Source organism: Nomascus leucogenys, chromosome 15, assembly GCF_006542625.1.
Source record: "Nomascus leucogenys isolate Asia chromosome 15, Asia_NLE_v1, whole genome shotgun sequence".
In the NCBI taxonomy this organism is placed as follows: domain Eukaryota; kingdom Metazoa; phylum Chordata; class Mammalia; order Primates; family Hylobatidae; genus Nomascus; species Nomascus leucogenys.
In genome coordinates, this window is record NC_044395.1 from 18,494,222 (window position 1) to 18,512,564 (window position 18,343).

The 18,343-nt window shown below is 42.1% G+C and overlaps 1 non-coding gene across 1 annotated transcript; it reads right to left on the reverse strand.

The window, feature by feature from the left end:
- Positions 1-14,593: 14,593 nt before the first annotated feature.
- On the reverse strand, positions 14,594-14,695 carry LOC115830570. The gene has a single exon (XR_004026118.1). It is a non-coding gene; the product is annotated as a small nucleolar RNA U13 (small nucleolar RNA).
- Positions 14,696-18,343: the final 3,648 nt, after the last annotated feature.

Here is an 18,343-nt window from a genome sequence, read left to right on the forward strand (position 1 = left end):
GGGGTTCAGGTGCTCACCAGCAGGGTGCCTCTTCCCTCCTAGGGGAGCACTTGGAGCATCAGACTGACTCGACTCTTACTGTAGGCTCTGCTGGGGCGACGCATCATCTGTTCCAATGGATGGATGTGGGGGCTCAAAGGCCCCTCTGCAGACTATGAAATCCCATTGATGCTCTATTCTTATATTTCCCATATAAAAGGAATACATTGACTAGGTCCCCAAAGGGGTAAGGAAGGGAAGGAGATTTTCTGAAGACCTCAAGAAACTTAGAGTTGAAAGAGACCTTATGTGAAATCTTGTCCAGGCTTTCACCCAGTACAGAGGCCCCGTCTGCAGCGACCAGCCTGTTTGACAGGTCCAGTGACCAGCAGCTGTCTACCTCACAGGCTCCCCATCCCATGCAGGGAGCAGTTCTGATTGTTAGGAAGTTTGCTTCATTGAAACAAGCCTTCTGGGAACTTCTACACTTCCATCCTGGTCAGCCTTGTGGAGTCACAGCCTGGTCATAGCCATCATTCTGTGGATGTTTACTTTGTGCCTCTCTTTGTTTGGAGAGCTTTGCATATGTTAACTCATTTAACCTAGGAGGTAAGGAGCATTATAGCTATTTTATAGATGAGGAAAATGGGGTACAGAGAAGTCAAGAAACTTGTCATAGGTCACCCCCCTAGTAAATGGCAGAGCTTATATTTGAATGCAGGCACCCTGGCCCCTAAGCACACCTTTTAAACCTCTAAACTGCCAGGTAGGTCTCAGCTTCCCTCTCCTTCAAGTGGCAGCCTGTCTCATATTTGAAACCGTCAATTGTTCTCAGTGGAACACTTTGAATCTTTGCCACTGTTTCTAAACCCTAGGTATCCTGGTCACTTTCCTCTGTTTGTTTTAAAATGAGGCAGAGCATAACCCAGTGTTCCAGATGGGCCCAACCAATGTGGAATATAGAGAGGCTGTTTTTTTCTTCCTTCTAATTGTACCCATTTAAGATTTCTTTCTCTTCTTAGTAGCTGTACCACCATATTGAGCTTGTGGTCAACTCAGACCCCAAGATCTTTTTCTCATAGATCTCTGCCAAGCTAGAACTCCTTTATCTTGAACGTGTCCAGTTGATTCTTTGAACCTAAATGTAGGACTTCATACTTCACACTACTAGATTTCATCTGTGTGATTTGGGCTTATATTCTAGCCTGCTGAAATAGTGAGAGTCTTAGTCTGCCATGCAATTAATTTCTCCAGTTTGTCATATGCAGATTAGGTAATCATCCTGTCTCAAACTTCATCCATGCCACTGGTAAAAATGTTGAATGAGACAGAAGATGAGCCTTGTGCCTCTTCTCTAGAGAAAGATTTCCCACTGGGTGGCAGGAAATCATTCTTTTGAAATACAAATGTTTGTGATTTTTGTCTTCATAATTCTATATTAATCCTACATTGAATGCCTAACTATATTTCAGGCAGAGTGCTAGGCACTGAGGAAGCACAGATGTTCAAGTCAAAATCCTTGCTTTCACAAAGCTCCCCCCGGAGTTGACGAGATGCACAAAGACAAATAATGATGACATCTGAAGTCAGGAGTGCTGGGAGCGGGTGGGGAATGGGCCCTGAGGGGCATTTTTGATTTCATCATCTAGCTATTTGGGTACCATCATCATTTTAACTCAGTCATCCTCTCTACTTTGTGACTCATTCTCTGGCTTTATTTCCTCTGCATTTAGAATGATAACCCCAAATTCAACAGTGCCCTGGGGAGCCTGTGTGTGTAGGTGTGGAGGGCAATGGAGATTAGAGATAGAAAGGAAGGAGTGTTAAGTTTCCTCTTTTGAATCGAGAGAAGGGGTGAGGCAGACAGAATATGTTAGAGAGAGGCTTTGGCTTTGAAGGGGTTTCCTGGGTGATCCTGACACTGGTCATCCCCTAGAAGAGGAGAAATGAGGAAACTGAGCTGTGAATGGGGTGAGACCTTTGCTTTGGAGGGGTTTCCTGGGTTACACGGATGCTGCCCATCCCCTAGAAGAGGAGAAATGGGGAAACTGAGCTGTGAAGCAAGTGGGGGTCAGGGGTGAAATGTGGGGGAAGATGGATATTTTCTTGCTCAGCCCAAGTGAGGTTTTGCCCCTGGCTTCATGACTTGACAGTTGTGAAGTTCCTGGTCATCGAACACATTCATCTTACCAAATATACAAGTCACTCCAAAGACAACCCAAAGTGATTTTTGAATTGTTTGGGCCACAGCCCACTTTGACCTCTGTTGGCCCTTGTGCCCCTATTTCGTGCTGGGTGACTGCTAACCCCAGGCCACCACAGACCACATCTGGTCCAAGAAGAAACCTTGATGGGAATGCTTTACAGTAATGTTTGCCCCCCAGCTCGGAAAGCTCAGCTGGGTGTTAGAGCACTGTAATTCATGCCAAAGGTTGCTCCTTGCAATTTCTCTTTTTCTCCCTCTCCCCCTGCTTTCCTCCTCCAGTGGGAGAGGAAAAGCAGCTATGCTTATAGAAAGATTGATTAGTTAAGCAAGTCAATTATATCTCTTGCCGAGAGCAACTGTATATTAAGTAATGCAGCAAAAATGATTGTCTGCACAGATCCATTTTGTGGAACAGCTGTTCCAGAGGCCCGGAAAGAGAAGACGAAGGTTAAAATCCCGTAATAGTCTTCGCTCCCCATCTCACCCCACCCCATCATGCCTGGCCCTCCGGGGCTCCATTTATTATGAGATGGAATAAGGTTGGGTAATGAACATGCTGGCTGCCTGCTCCATTTTGCGGGGAAACTCCCCCGCCATGCCACGTGCTCCAGGGCCTCCAACAGCACTGGCCCTGCTGCCCTCCAGCCTGGTGGAGTTGCCTGAGGCCTGCTCACAAGTGGGCACTCTCCACCTTGCTCCCAGTCCAGCTCAGCAGCTCTGATGCAGTGGAAGAGCTCTGGATGTAAAGTCTGGATGAGACCTGGGTTCAAATCCAATTGTTGCATGTCTGAGCTCACCTAAGTCTTTTAATGTTTCTGATTTTTCTTGTTAGTAAAATGCAAAAATATTTAAATGGGATAAGGCATATGGACAAAATTTGGGGTCTCTGACATATAGGTTAAAATAATGACTTAATGCTGGATGTTGTTACATGAGACAAGGAGGAGATGGAGAGAGGGGAGTCCATGAATGATTTACTAGGTGCTGGGCAGGGCCACCAGGTGGTTTAGCCAGAAGTATTGGAAAAGACCAGATATTCATACACCACATGTAATCAACCCAAGCTCCTTTTTCCTAATCCCTGAAGAAAATGGGTAGGTTTTGCTTCCCCCGAGTTGTGCCAGCCCCTTCCTCTTTTTTTAACTTCCATCCTGTAAGTCTGCCCTTGGTGTTTGTTTTAATCCAGTGTCTCTTGTATACAGAGTGTGATTTGTAGGACCTCCCACCCCCACAGCCGTGGCATTGGCAGGGAGTAGCCAGCCCCTTTGTCACCAGTGGATAGTCCAGCAGCAGGGTTGATGCTCAGTGGGCAGTGGGGGCATCTGGGGAGACCTGCCCCTTCCTGAACTTGCCCACAGGAGTGTTGGGGCTGAGGCTGATGACTGCCTCCCTCTTCCTGCCTATTTTGGGGAGGGACTCAGCCAAATCGTGAGGTTGCAGTTTCTACTCTAGGTCAAACCTTTCACCCCTATCAGAAGACATCTCTCACCTCTTTTCTCTGTCTCAAGAGGGTACACCAGCTGGATTGAGCTTCCACCTGAAGTTTGTCATTGTCCCTTAATGCTTCTGGCAGAGTTTCTTCTCCCTGTTAGAAGAGAGCTGAGTTTGGAGAGGTAATGCTTCAGCTTTATCCCTGAGGGGTACCTCACTGTAAATGAGCCTATCAGATCGCCTGCTAGGAGGACATCCTGTTGAAAGAGCTTTGGGCTTGTATAGGTTAACCCCCCTTATGGGGCAACTGAGGCCCAGAGAGGGGCATAACCCAGGTGATATGGTGGCACAGTTAGAAGAGCCCCGTCTCTGGAGTCCTGGGTTTACTTCTTCCATTGGGCATGCCTTTCTCCTCTAGGAGAGTCAGTTTTGACAAGGAGAAGGCAAGGGCAGGCTGGCCGTGTGCCGCTGTGACTGTGCTAAGGGGGTCAAGTGCTTTTCCGATCTTGGGCACAGCAGTGTTCCAAGTGCAGTCACAGTGGCCGCTGGCTTCCAGGGCTGGCAGTCCTTCCCCCAGCTGGATGGGCCCTCAGTGTCCGGGGCCAGGGCTCAAATTCAGGTCAGACCCAGGTGGCCCAGGCTCCTTCAGGGCTGAGGAATTCCAGCTCTCCTGATTTCTGAGCAGTTTCACTGATTCATTTTTCAACCCTCAGGCCACATGTGGGCAGTTAGCATAGAAATGGCTGTTTCCCTATCTGCTTGCCTCTCCCAGGTCCATAAATAGGAATCTGCCAGTGTGTGCACAGAGGGGTGGGTGGTAGAGGGTGGTGGTGATGCTGACAGTGACCCACATGGCCATCCAGCCTTGGAAATTGGGCCCTTGGCTGGCAGAGGTCTCCAAGCCGGGACAGATAAGGCTGGCATTGCAGCTACTTCAAGAAAATGGCCTGGGGAAATGACCACCTGGGCCCCACTTCTCATAGGATGCCAGGACTGAAAGGGGCCCTAGTGGTGAGTGAGTCCAGCCCCTTGTCTGAAGCTTGAACCCCTTTGCCAACCCTCTTGGGAAATGATGGTGCACCCTAGCCTGGCAAGAAAGGAAGCGTGACCCTGGCCTCTCTCTGTCTATGTATCTTGCGCTGGAGTGAACTCAGGACTGGATGTTTGTTCAAATTAGGATCTAATTGGGTTAGGGCATCAAGTTCAACCTCTGGGACTTCCTTTCCCCACTCCTCATCCTATGCTAGGAGGAAAATACCAAATTGATCTATTAGTGATATTAAAGAGATTTTCTCCCTACTTCCCAGTTCTTGTTCCACCGGTATCTCCCAAGTGCCTGCAAAGAAAGGGCCTGAAAAAAAGTGGAGCCTTTAAGCACATGTTTTATGAATCTTCTTTTTTCTGTTGAGGGTGGGAATGTAGGTCACCAGGGAGAGACGGTGTGGGGGAAGATGAGGACAACATTTCCTCCCAATAAGGGAGTGTCAGCTGTGGCGTAGAGACCCAGGCGACCAGAAGGGCAGAGAGGAAATGGCTTTAGGAACCATCTAGTTCAAGCCCCTTATTTTACTGAGGAGAAAACCAAGCCAAGGAGGGGAAGAGGCCTTCCCCTGGTCATATGGTGAGCTCGTGGTTTGGCTGGGGTGGGATCTAGCCAGGGATATCTATGGTCGAGTGTGGATACTGGCCCACAAGTCGCACTGTGAATAGGGAAAAGGGATCTCAGTGGGTGCCTGCTGCTCTTTGACGAGATTCCCAGCCCCAGAAGAGAGCCTCATGGGAACCAGGGGAGGCCCTGCCAGCAGTGGGACTGTAGAATCTTGGAAGCGTCTCCTCCCACTTCCTGAACCAGAAATACTTTCCCTACCCATGTCTTCTTTTTTTTCTTTGAGTCAGAGTCTTGCTGTGTTGCCCAGGCTGGAGTGCAGTTGCATGATCTCAGCTCACTGCAGCCTCTGCCTCCTGGGTTCCAGCGATTCTCCTGCCTCAGCCTCCCTGGCAGCAGGGATTACAGGCACGCACCACCACTCCTGGCTAAGTTTTGTATTTTTAGTAGTGACAGGGTTTTGTCATGTTGGCCAGTCTGGTCTCGAATTCCTGACCTCAGATGATTCACCTGCCTTGGCCTCCCAGATTGCTGGGAGTACAGGCATGAGCCACCGCACCCGGCTACCGTACCCATGTCTTGATGTGTAAGATTCCAACGTTTGAATGTTTCTTCCCTTAGTTTAATGCATCTGTGTTTTAAAAGGCAACATGTAGCTGTGAATGAGCTTTGCCAGATCCCTTTGTGAGTGCTTTCAGATGGCGGATAAGCAGGAAGGTAGAGTGAGAGGGGAGCCTGGGAGTGCAGAAGGAAAGCTGCAGAAAGGGAGACTGAGGCTTATGAAGAGGGCTGGTCCTCCTTTTACAGTGTTCCCCAGCCTCTAGGCCTGGAGCTGGGCTGGGCTGGCTGGGCCAGAGCTGTGGGGAAGGTGGGTGCATGGACTTGAGGGTACCATCCGGTGGGTGTTTGCTGTTACAGCCCTATCCAGGCCAGCATCAGAGGAATTGCTAGGATGGATGTATTGGCTTCAGAGATCCACCGGACCGCCCACTTGTGTCTTCCTGGGAGAGTTCACTTTCTCTACAAGATTCCTCCTCTAGCCTTTCCTGTGTGGTTAACTCCCTGGATGGCCTATACCTCATCTCTGCTGCCTGTTGTATGACTGAACTCTCCACCACCAGGGGGTGATGTGTCTCCTAATTGACTGGAAGGCCTTGGGGACAGGTCTTAGATGGCATATAAAATTTGTGAGGCAGGCAGCGGTCCCAGGGCCCTCCTGCCCAGGAGCTGCCCCTGGTGTCCCCTACGTGTATCCTCAGAACTGGTGTGGTGTCACAGCCAGGCTGCAGGAGGAGTGCAGTTTGCTCTTCTGGTGCTTCCAGCCTCGTGGGCAGTCAGGCAGGCTGACTGTGTAACTGTGGGGGGCAGGAGTGAGCCACATGTGTGGGTTCAGCCTGAACTTCAAGATATGCCCTTCAGATCTGAGGGGTTTCCCACAATGTGTAGGTGATGAAGTTTCCTGCCACTCTTAATCTCTGGGCAAAGGACAGTTTCTATAGCTGTCTTCAGATAACTTTGCCATGAGTCTCAGCATCCCAGCATATAGTCCAGGATATTGTCCCATCCTCTAGCCCAAGTCTTTGCAGCTTCTCTTATGGCCCCCTAAAACCCAGAAGAGCTCCTATGGCAGGAAGTAGAGAAATATCCTCGAAGATAAAGTGTACACTTCCAGCTCTAGAGGCAGTTGGCGTGAAAGTTGTTATTTGCCCTGGACTGCCCATAATATGTGGATGAAGGTAGTACTGTGGAATTAAAGGGGCAGATTGTCCCGCAGCAATATTCAAAGAGTTCTGAAGTTTCTGAGCCCATGCCAAGTCCTGGCAATGTAACCTGTTCTGCTTGTATGTGCCCATCTCCTCTAGCAATGGCTGGTTGCAAAAGTTCTCTGCAAGGTGGTGGTGGGGGCCTGGCTGCACCCCTGATAGAGATACTAACAAGTTGGCTGCCAGAGCCCATGGGAGTACCTGGGAATGAGGCTACAGCACTTGGTCTAACTTTTTCTTTGTGATGAACCTGGGAGAAAGAGAAGGGGAGAGAGAGAGAGAGGAGGGGAGGGGAGAGGAGAGGAGGGGAGAGGAAAGGAGAGAGAAGAAAGAGAGGAGAGGAGAGAGGAAAGAGGAGAGAACTGTAGCAAATAATGACCCTCTTGTACAGTACACTGAACAACTTGTCAGTGGCAGCACATTGCGTGGACAGTGATCAAGATGGGGTGGGAGGTAAATGCTGTCTTGTTTAAGATGGTTGAAGAAAATGTAGATGTCTGGTCTGGAGGCCAAAAGACTGGTGGGAGTGTTATAACCGTCTTCTGAGGGCCTGTGTGTGCATGAGAGGACATGCTTGTTCTCCATATTCCTAAAGGGCAGAAATAGGACATGTGTAGAAGCCATAAGGGACATAGATAGCCTTGGGCTCCATGCAAGAAAGAGCTTTCTCCAGCTAAAGCTGACCAAGGGTGGCCTGGGCAAGTTCGTGATAACTGGATGTAGGCCATTGAGCAGAGGCTGGGAAACTTCTTAAGAGGAGAAGGAGAGTGAGAGGTAGTTGGAGTCCCTATGGAGATGACTCCAACTGAAATGTGGAGTTGGATGAGATGACCTTGAAGGCTCCTTCCAACTGTAAGATTTTCAGGTTTGAGAAGACTTGGGTCACTGATTATTTTGCTTCCAGGCTGGGCTGGGGCTCATTGTAGCTGCTCTGGGCCTGCTCCACGGTATGCGGGAGGTGGCAGATCCCAAAGGTGACTGGGCAGATGCAGGGTGAAAGTCTCATGGGATGAATGTTCTTTGCATGTGAGCCAGAGAGCCAGGCACAGAATCATAGTGGCTAAGGGATTTAACTGAGTGAGGCTTCCCATGAGGAAAAGGAAAATTCCAACAAAACTGCCCCTTCCATACACATTCTACTGAATTTCTTGAGTAGGTTCACTTGCTGGGGTCTAAGAGGTCTAAGAGGCTGGTAGATGTTCATATAAAGTTCATATAAAGTGACTTGGTAGTGAAAGCATTACTAAAGTCAGAGGGACTTGGATTCCAGTATCAGCTCTGATGAATCCTGTAAACAGGACCTTGGACAAATTATTTTCACTCTATGAGTCGCATTAATTTTCTCATCTGTGAAATGGGGTAACAGTTTCTATTTCACAGAGCTGTGCTGAAGGCTAAATTAGGCAATGCCTGAAAGGTGCAGTGTTTCATGGTAGGATTCAAATGTAGTCAGTTCCACCTCTCCTAGGATCTGGGCTTTCTTATCTCCCTCACTCTCTCTTAGCTGTCCCCTCCTAGGTCTCATTTACAGTTATATCCCTGATGTCCAGCATGGGGCCTCACATGTACTAAATCCCTGTTGGTGATCTGACTGGCAGGCACCTACCTTGGGTAAGATGCAGGGCCCCAGGAGCTATTGTTTACCTCTGGCTTGTTGGGAGATGAGCAGGCCAGGAGAAACCCATGGCCTGCCCTCTGCAGATGTGCCACAGAAGAGTGCAGGGTGATTGCTGGAGCAGGAATCCAGATGCTGGGAAAGGGAAGTAGGTGAGAGCAGGTAGAGGTTCTCATTGCAAAGCCAAGTGGCTGAACAAGAACAAAAGCATAAAACCCTGCACATTAACAATCCCCTTTACTAGCTGATGCTTAAATCTTGTATCTCTAGGCATGTACCTGTAGACTGTCAATATGCTCCCCTGTTCCACACCTGTGCTTCTGTTGAGATCTGATGCAGCAGGTGAGACACTGTTTAGCTGCAGCTCTCCAGAAATTACTGGTTCATCATGGTACTGTGGTCCCCTGCTCGGCACTGGGCAGCTTGGAAAACAATGGGCACTCCAGAGCAATGTGGAGCAAGGCAAGAGAAAGAGGTGATCCAGAAAGTTGCAGAGGATTTTTGGTAGTTGTCTCTCTCTTGCCATCCTTTCATTCCTGTAGTATTGGGCTTTCCTGGATTCTGCACCTTTGAGTTATGTGGACACATCCTCATCGACCCTCTGCACCCTCCAGAAATTTTCCCAACCTCTCCTTGAATGTACTGTCTGTCAAAAGCCAGAATAATGGTCAAGGGATTGGACAAAGCTAAACTCTTGAGGCTGATGTGTTGTTGCTCTAGAGACCGCTAAGTGAGTGGTACACAAGCAACAAATCCTGTCTTGGGTCACAGAGCTGAGTAGAAGCTTTTCTTAGATAGGACAAGCCCTGTGAGTTGTACTCACCACCCTACATCCACTAATACCTCTTTATATGCTGTAATTTTTTTTCAGTGTCTGTTACATAGTGGCTATTGAACAAATATTGATTGATAACAAAAAGAAAATAATCCATTTTTTTGCATCTACCCTGGTTAAGGCACTTGCTATACATTGTGTTTTACCTTATTTAATCCTTATAGCCACTGAGAAGCAGACACTATTATTCCATTTTATAAGGAAGAGAATAGAGACTCGAGACATCTCAAGGTCACACAGTATTGCTCCAAAGCCCACACTGCTTCATCACGTCATCCTGCCCATTGCCCCTTACTCTCAAACTGCAATTAATTGCATCATGTTATATTTTTTCCCAGATTTATCTTTCTGGTATTTCATTGGGCTCTTTTCATTTTCTGGGATTACATCTGCAAGTTTTGCATGTGGAAGTGTGATTATATTTTCCTTTGAGTACTTTGCTCCTCACTGAGAGAGGGTCATGTGGTTGGAACCACCAGGTTTCCAATGACTTTTAAGAGATATTAGCACACCTTTACATGTCAATTATACTTTAAATATATAAATTATTCAATTTTATTGAAATAGCCAAGTATCATCATTCAACATGAATAAAATAGATTCTGGGAACAGCTTGATAACATTTTTACCCATTCCATAACTATTGTCAGTTATTTCTTCATGTAGATCCAAAATTATCTCAGGACTTGAATAGAACAAGCTCACCAGTGATTTCTCCAGGGCTTGTGCATGGCTGGCACGTGGAGGACGTTAGGACAGTTTATGATGGAATGTCCAGTTCCTCAGCTATAATAGTCTTTGGCAGTCAGAACAGGATAGTTCCCTCCTTGGCTTCTAGTGCTGTCCTTGTCCAGGAAGATGGTCACTAGCCACATGTGCTATTGGGTTATTGAATTATGGCTATTCTGAATTGAAATGTACCCCAAGTATAAAATATACACTAGGTTTCAAAGATATAGTACAAAAGAGATGTAAAATATTCCATTAACATTTTTTATTACGTATTGAAATAATAATATTTTGGATATATTAGACTAAAGATCATACGACTGTATTAATTTCACCTGCTTCTTTTTTACTTTTAAAATTGCTTATGAGGCTGGGTGTGGTGTTTCACACCTGTGATCCCAGAACTTTGGGAGGCCGAGGTGGGTGGATCACCTGAGGTCAGAAGTTCAAGACCAACCTGGCCAACATGGTGAAACTCCATCTCCACAAAAATACAAAAATTAGCCAGGCATGATGGCAGGTGCCTGCAATCCCAGCTACTGGGGAGGCTGAGGTGGGAGAATCACTTGAACCTGGGAGGCGGAGGTTGCAGTGAGCTGAGATCATGCCATTGCACTCCAGCCTGGGCAACAGAGCGAGACTCTTTCAGTAAATAAATAAATAAAATTGCTTATGAGAAAATGTAAAATTACATATGTGGTTCACATTTGTAGTTGGCATATTTCAATTGGACAGTGTTGTTCCAGAAAATGCCTTAGTTTGCTGTCCTCGATCAATCCTCAAGTTCCAGGTTGTTCTCAGATTAAAAGCCAAAGTGAAACATAAATTTTAGGTAGCAGCTTAATTCTTGTTTTTGTGAAGCATGGCAGGCTTTTCCCTAGTTAGAAGGTTTCTCAGCTGCCTTACTGACTCCTCCTACTTAACATCCCTCTCCAAAAGGAATTAAGGTCTTTGACCTGTACTTGAAATTTGTTGCAAATTCAGCTAGTGGTACTTTTATCCGTTAGCCAAAAGAAGTTATAGAAAAGACTATAGCATCCGAGAATGTCAACGCAAGGTTGGTCAAAAAGACAATTCGAGATATGGTTGTACTGAGATCAAGGCTGGATCAGGCTTAGGTGACCAAAGAGTAGACCAACGTTAGGATGAGAGCCAATCAGATTATCTGAGCGAGGATCTCAGGGCCACTGTAGACAGCACCCAAGGGCCTCTAGTCTGGCCAGAACTCACAGCAGCCTTTTCATCTAAGGCAATAAGACTCTCTTCTCCCCATCTCCTCACCAATTCCTGTCCTGATACCTTACTCCCAGAGTTAAAAAGGCAAGAAAATTCTAAGGTAGGTTCTGATTCTCTATGAAAGAAGTTGCCCTTTGTCTTCTTTCAGAAAAGCCCTAGAGAAGGCTCAGGTATTGGCGGTCCATCTTCTGCATGACTGCACTCTTCATTAGGGCTTAGATCCTTTCTAGCTTTGTGGGAGGCTGTGGTCCCATGAGGAGTTTCTTCCCTTTGGGGCAGTTGTTCTATGAGGCTGGACTCTTGAACAAGGCTTGGATCCCAGAGGACCTTTAACAAGGCATGAACACAGTCTCCATGACAACATTTTTTGGTGGAATCCAGCTGCCCTCCACCCAGTTATTGAGAAAATGTTCTCTAATAATCCGTCTTCTCTCTGGCTGTATACAGATTATGCATAGCTTTTGCTATGGGTAATGTCTGCCATGCATAAGTTCTATGTTTATGAAAGACTATTTGTTTGTTTTTCAGGTCTTTATTATTCAAACACACATAGATAGAGGAAAAAGTATAATGAATCCCCATGGACTGTCACTCAGTCTCAGCAATTACCAACATATGGCCATTAAAAAAAAAATCTATGTTTCCTACTTCTTCCTACCCCCTGCTAGACATCATATTATTTCATCTGTAAATGCTTCAATTATGTGTTTCTTGGAGATAAGAACTCTTATTCTTTAAACATAACCACAATACCATTTTACCATCTAAAAATGTGAACTTTATTTTAGCTTTTATGAAAGCAATACATTTTCAATGAAAGTATTCAGACAATACAAAAAGGTATAAAGAAGAAAGTGAAAATGACTCATAAACCAACACCTAGGTATAATTACTGTTAGCATTTTGTTAGATATAGTTTTATATATTATGCTTAGTACCTATTATTTATACAAACTTAAATATATAAAATCACGCTATGGATGATGTTTATAACCTTTTTTATTATTTTTGGCAAGCATTTACAAAATTAAAGTATAAAATGCATACAAAGAAGTGCGCAAATTACAAGTGTACAAGTCCACAAATTTTCACTGTCATTTAATCAACTGTCATCCAGATCAGGAAACATTATTACCTGTAGCCCCAAACTTCTGCCATGTCTCTCTTAGTCATTAACCTCATTAAACATAGCCACTATTCTGACTTCTATTGCTACAGATTAGTTTTGCCTACTTTTGAATTTTATACAAATAGAATCATGCAGTATGTGCTTTTCTCTGTGTGACTTCTTTTGTTCCATTTTATATTTAAAAGGTAAATCTGTGCTGTTGTATATAGTAGCAGTAATTCTTTTTTTGTTGTTGTGTACTACTCTACTGTGTGAGTATATCACAGTTTGTTTATCCATTCTACTATTGGTGGACTCCTCCTGCCCTGACCCAGTGTGTCGCTATTAGGAATATTATTTGGTACACATATGCATGCATTTCCACATATATTTTCTACATGGCATTTCCTAAGATATATACTTAGGAGCAGACTTGTGGTTTTACCAACTTATGCTTATACCAGCAATCTATAAGAGTTTCATTTGCTCCACATCTTTGCCAATACTTGGTTATTATCAGTGTTTTAAATTTTTTTATTCTGGTGAGTGTGTAGTAGTAATTCATTGTGGTTTCTTAATTTACATTTCCCTAGTGACTAGTGAAATTGAGTGCCTTTTCATAGGCTTTTTGTATACACACATATCATCCTTCATGCAGTACTTATTCATATTTTTCACATTTTTCTGTTGGAAAATATGAAATATGTATACTTCTTCCTACTGATTGTAGAATTCCTTTATGTATGTTGGACATGAATTTATTCACAGTTCTATAGTGTGAATACCTTCTACTACTATGTGAATTGGTTTTTCACTCTTTTTTTTTTTTTTTTTTTGATACGGAGTCTTGCACTTTCACCCAGGCTGGAGTGCAGTGGCGCAATCCCAGCTCACTGCAATCTCCACCTCCTAGGTTCACACCATTCTTTTGCCTCGGCCTCCCTAGTAGCTGGAACTACAGGTGCCCACTACCACGCCTGGCTAATTTTTTGTATTTTTAGTAAAGACGGGTCCTCACCATGTTAGCCAGGATGGTCTCAATCTCCTGACCTCATGATCCGCCCGCCTCGGCCTCCCAAAGTGCTGAGATTAGAGGCGTGAGCCACCGCACCCAGCCTGCTTTTTCACTCTTAAGGTATCATTTGATAAACAGAAGTTTTAAATTTTGATAACAGCCCATTACCCATATTTTTCTTCATGATTAATGTGTTTTGTGCCCTGTTTAAGAAATATTTGCCTACTCCAAAGCCATTAACATGTTGCCCCATATTCTAAAAGCTTCATTGTTTTACTTTTCACTTTTTCATTTACAACACATCCAAAATTGATTCTGTGTATGGTGTGAGGTAGGGATCAAAATTGTTTTTTTTTCCCATATGAATATCCAATTGATTAAGCTTCATTTCTTTAAAAGGCTGTTTCCCGTTGTTCTATCATCTTACCTTTGTGATAAGGCAAATGACAACACACATTAGTCTGTTTTAGGGTTCTCTATTGTGTTCTGTTGTGCATTGGCTAACTTTGTGCCCTTTCTTAAAGCATCTTAATTACAGGAGCTTTATAATCTATCTTAATATTTGGTAGTTTAAGACCTCCAAATTTGTTACTATTTTTCAAAATTCTCCTAGCTATTTTAATACTTTGCACTTTTACATAAATTTTGGATTCAGTTTGTCAATGTCTTCAAATTTTTTAAAAAGTTGAAAATTTTGATTATAATGGCAATGAATTTTATATCAGTTTGGGGAGAATTAACACATTTATGATATTGATTTTTTCAATCAATGACTGTGTTGTCTTACCCCACCAGTTTCAGTCTTCTTTAATTTCTCTTAATCAGTCATGTTGGTTTTTTGTCTTCAGGTTTTGCACATATTTTGTGGTATTTATTTTAGGGTACTCATGTTTTGATGCTATGGAAAATTTTATAATTTTATAATTTTTATAATTTTAAAAATAAATTTTATAATTTTTTAAAAAAAGTTGGTTGTATATAGAAATACAATTAATTTTTGCAGTTTATTTGTACATTATTTTCAGTTTTCAAATACGCAAAGTGACAGCTTTATTTATTTTTCTTTTTCACATCAGATGGGTAATGTGCCAACATCATAACAAGGTTCAAGGGAGGCACATCTCATACGAGTGTGAAAAGGCAATCATCATGCTTATGAACTACAAGATTATCCTATTTATTTATTTTCAGTTATTTTATCCTTCTCTGCCTCTTGCCCTGGACTATATAAGAACTGCAATATAATGTTGAATAAGGAAGGTGAAAACGAACATCATTGCATCACTCCTGATATCAAAGGTAAGTCTTTCAATATTTATCATTAAGAATGGTGTTTGCTGCAATTTTTTTGCAGTTGACCTTTATGAAGTTAAGGAAGTTTCCTTCTATCATTAATTTGCTAAGCTTTTTATTCCTTTCTAATTTTAAACAAGAACAGACACTGAATTTTATCAAATGACTTTCCTATATCTATTGAGATAATTATATAATTTTTTCTTCATCCTTTTAATTGGTGAATTACAATCAATTACACTGATCAATTTCCAAGTAGTAAACAAACTTTGCTTTCTTAGAATAAGCCCAAATTAATTGTAATATATTGTTCTTTTTATAAATTCCTGGATTCAATTTACTAATAATTTGTTTTGAATTTTTGCATGTATGTTTGTATACGATGGGCATTATTTGTTTCTTCAATGCATGGTAGAATCCACTGGTAAAGCCATTTGTACTTAACTTTTGCTTCAAGTGTGATATTAGGTGTAGGTTATTACAGATGGACTTTATCAGGGTGAGGAAGTTGTCTTTGATTCCCAGTTTTCTGAGAACTTTAAAAATAAGAAATGATCATTAAATTTTGTCAAATGCTTTTTCTGTATCTATTGAGAGGATTATATTTTTTTTTTTGTTTGTTAGCATGGTGAATTATATTAATTTTTGAATATTACACCAACCTAAAGTTCCTGGTCATGAAGTATTATCCTTTTTATATATTATTGTATTCGATTTGCCTAAAATGTCTGCTATTATTTGTGAGTATTTTTGTTATTCCATTTTATTACTTTTGTTGACTTATTGTTATAACTTTTTGTTTTGTCATTTTAGTGTTTTCTTAAGGATTTATAGTATACATTTCTAACTTATTGCAGTCTAACTGAAGGTGAGGAGAGAGTCATACGAAAGATAGAAAAACTTCAAAAATCTGTCTTCTTTAAATATTCATCTGGATACTACTAAGAGTATACATTTGAGGAAATTACCTGAGGCCAGGGAAACAAATACCTGAAAAGATTAGATGGGGCAATCTACGGCTCTCATACTTGACTGATGTGGTGCCTATTCCCACTATACGAAGTGGAAACCATAATTCATGGAGCATCAGGGACAGAATCCAGAAGTGTTTTGCCTTGGTAGTGGAGAACATTCACCCTAGAATAAATGCTGCTCTAGTCATATCTAACAAAGCTGAAAAGCAAGCTTCAAAAAGGTCAACCTGCTTTCAAATATTTTAACTGCATCTCAGAAAAAATCTAAGGAATACTTATAGGAATACAAAAATGTTCAGCACCTAACAGGACAAAATTTATAATGCTTGGCATCCCATAAAAAAAAAGTATGTAAAGTAGCATTAAAATTTTACCATAATGGGGAGAAAAATCAATAAAAATTGATCCAGATGGTTGAATTAGTACAAAAGGGTATAATAACACTTGTTATAACTGTATTCCATATGTTCAAAAAGCTAAAAGAAATATTATGCTATGTAAAGTAGAGGCATAAAAGATATAACAATAGACTCAATTTGAACTTCAAGAGATGAAAACTGCAATGTTTGAGATAAAAAATACACTGAATGAAATTATGGTAGCTTAGACATTGTACAAGAAAATATTAGGAAACCTGAAGACATAGCAATAGTTTCTGCCATTGCTATGAAATTATTTATTTTTCCTTGCTGCAAATTTTGCATTTTACATTTTGAGGCCATGTTATCAGGTGGATACACAGGTAAATAAAATACAGAAATACAATAAGACTAAAAAAATAAAAAGAGAGAATTAGTGAGCTGTGGTATGAGTGAACCCTAACTGCCCTGTTCTCCTCTGACTCTTGATCTATACTCTCAATTCAGAGATCACTGGACTCCACCTGGGTTCCCCTCCTTGCACCACAGCCTGGAAACTCTCTTTAGGCAATGAGCCAGGGGCAGCTGTAGAGTTCACTTACCTTCTTTATTTCCCATCACTCAGAAATCACTGTTCTTTGTTGCTTAATGTCCAAAGTTTTAAGAAACATTGTTTCATAAACAAGAAAGTAAAATTTTCTTAAAATTCTTAGTTATTTTCAGTAGGAGGGTATATCTGGTACTGGTTACTCTACCTTGGCTCCAAGTGGGTGTGAGGTATAGTATTTTTATATATTTTAATTAGTTTAGGTTTATTAAGTGTATTTTTCAAATCTTCTATATCCTTTGTGTTATTTTTATGTGGTTATTCTACCAGTTACTGGGAAAAATATATGAAATTATTTTTCCTTGCTCCAAATTTTGCATTTTACATTTTGAGGCCATGTTATGAGGTGGATAGACACAGATAAAATTTTTATATCTTCCCAGTGGATTGATCGTTTTCTTATTATAAAATGTGTGATATATGTTTTTATATTGTTTTTGTTATTGTAAAACATATTTCATTTTCTCTGTCAACTCTTCTTGCCTCAAAGTCTACTCTATCTAAAGACAGTATAGCCATACTATCTTTTTTTGGTTAGTGTTTGCATACTATATTTTTTTCCATTCATTTCCTTTCATCCTTTTTGTGGTCTATATTTAAGGTACATCACTTGTAAGCAGCCTGTAGTTGTTTATTTTCATCATAGTTATTGAAAAGCAATATGAATATTTCTATGTTCCTGCATGGTTAGAGCTTTTGGAACAAAGAAAATTGACATGCTATAACAGTGGAGCATTTCTCTTTTCCCCAGACACATTTGCTCCTCACTTTCTAAGGATGATAGACCTGGAGCCACTTTTTTCCTTTGTAATGGAGCCATCTGCTCCTATTCAAAGGATAGGTAAACTCATCTTATCGAGGGCCAAATACTTGCACTTCAGAGTAGAGACTTTTTCCTTTCTCTTCCGCGAGAAAATTTGTTTGCATTAGAAAAACAAGGCTCCTCTCCCTCTCTTAGAAGAGGACAGGGAAGGCAGCTGTATCTATTTCTATGTAAATGTCCATACTTATAATTTTGAGACTTCTCTCCTGTAAAGCCAGAAACCAGAAACCATTCCGCCGCCCCACCACCCCACTCCCTGCCTTGCATGCACAGGCCTAACCATCTGGGTCTTATTGCCCCACACCTCAGCGGGAGAATTGGACATGGGAAACTGCTGTAGTTATTGCTGTGAGTAATAATATTCTTCTCTAATTCAGAAACTTTGTGTTTGTCTTCAGGATAATATAAATATATATAGACATTAAGATCTTATCAATAGTCTTACAATTTTTGTTTCCAATGTAAGGATTTAGTGTTATTTATTCTTTTATGTAATTACTAATATTTTGGGACTTAAGTGCTGTTTCTATTTGTATCTTCCAGATGCTCCTTTTGTTCTCCTTTCTTTTCTTCTTTTGAGTTAATCGAGTTTTTTTTTTTTTTTTTTTTTTTTTGAGATAGAGTCTGCTCTATTGCCCAGGCTGGAGTGCAGTGGTGTGATCTCAACTCACTGCAACCTCTGCCTCCTGGGTTCAAGCGATTCTCCTGCCTCAGCCTTTGAAGTAGCTGGGATTACAGGTGCCCATCACCATGCCCAGCTCGAG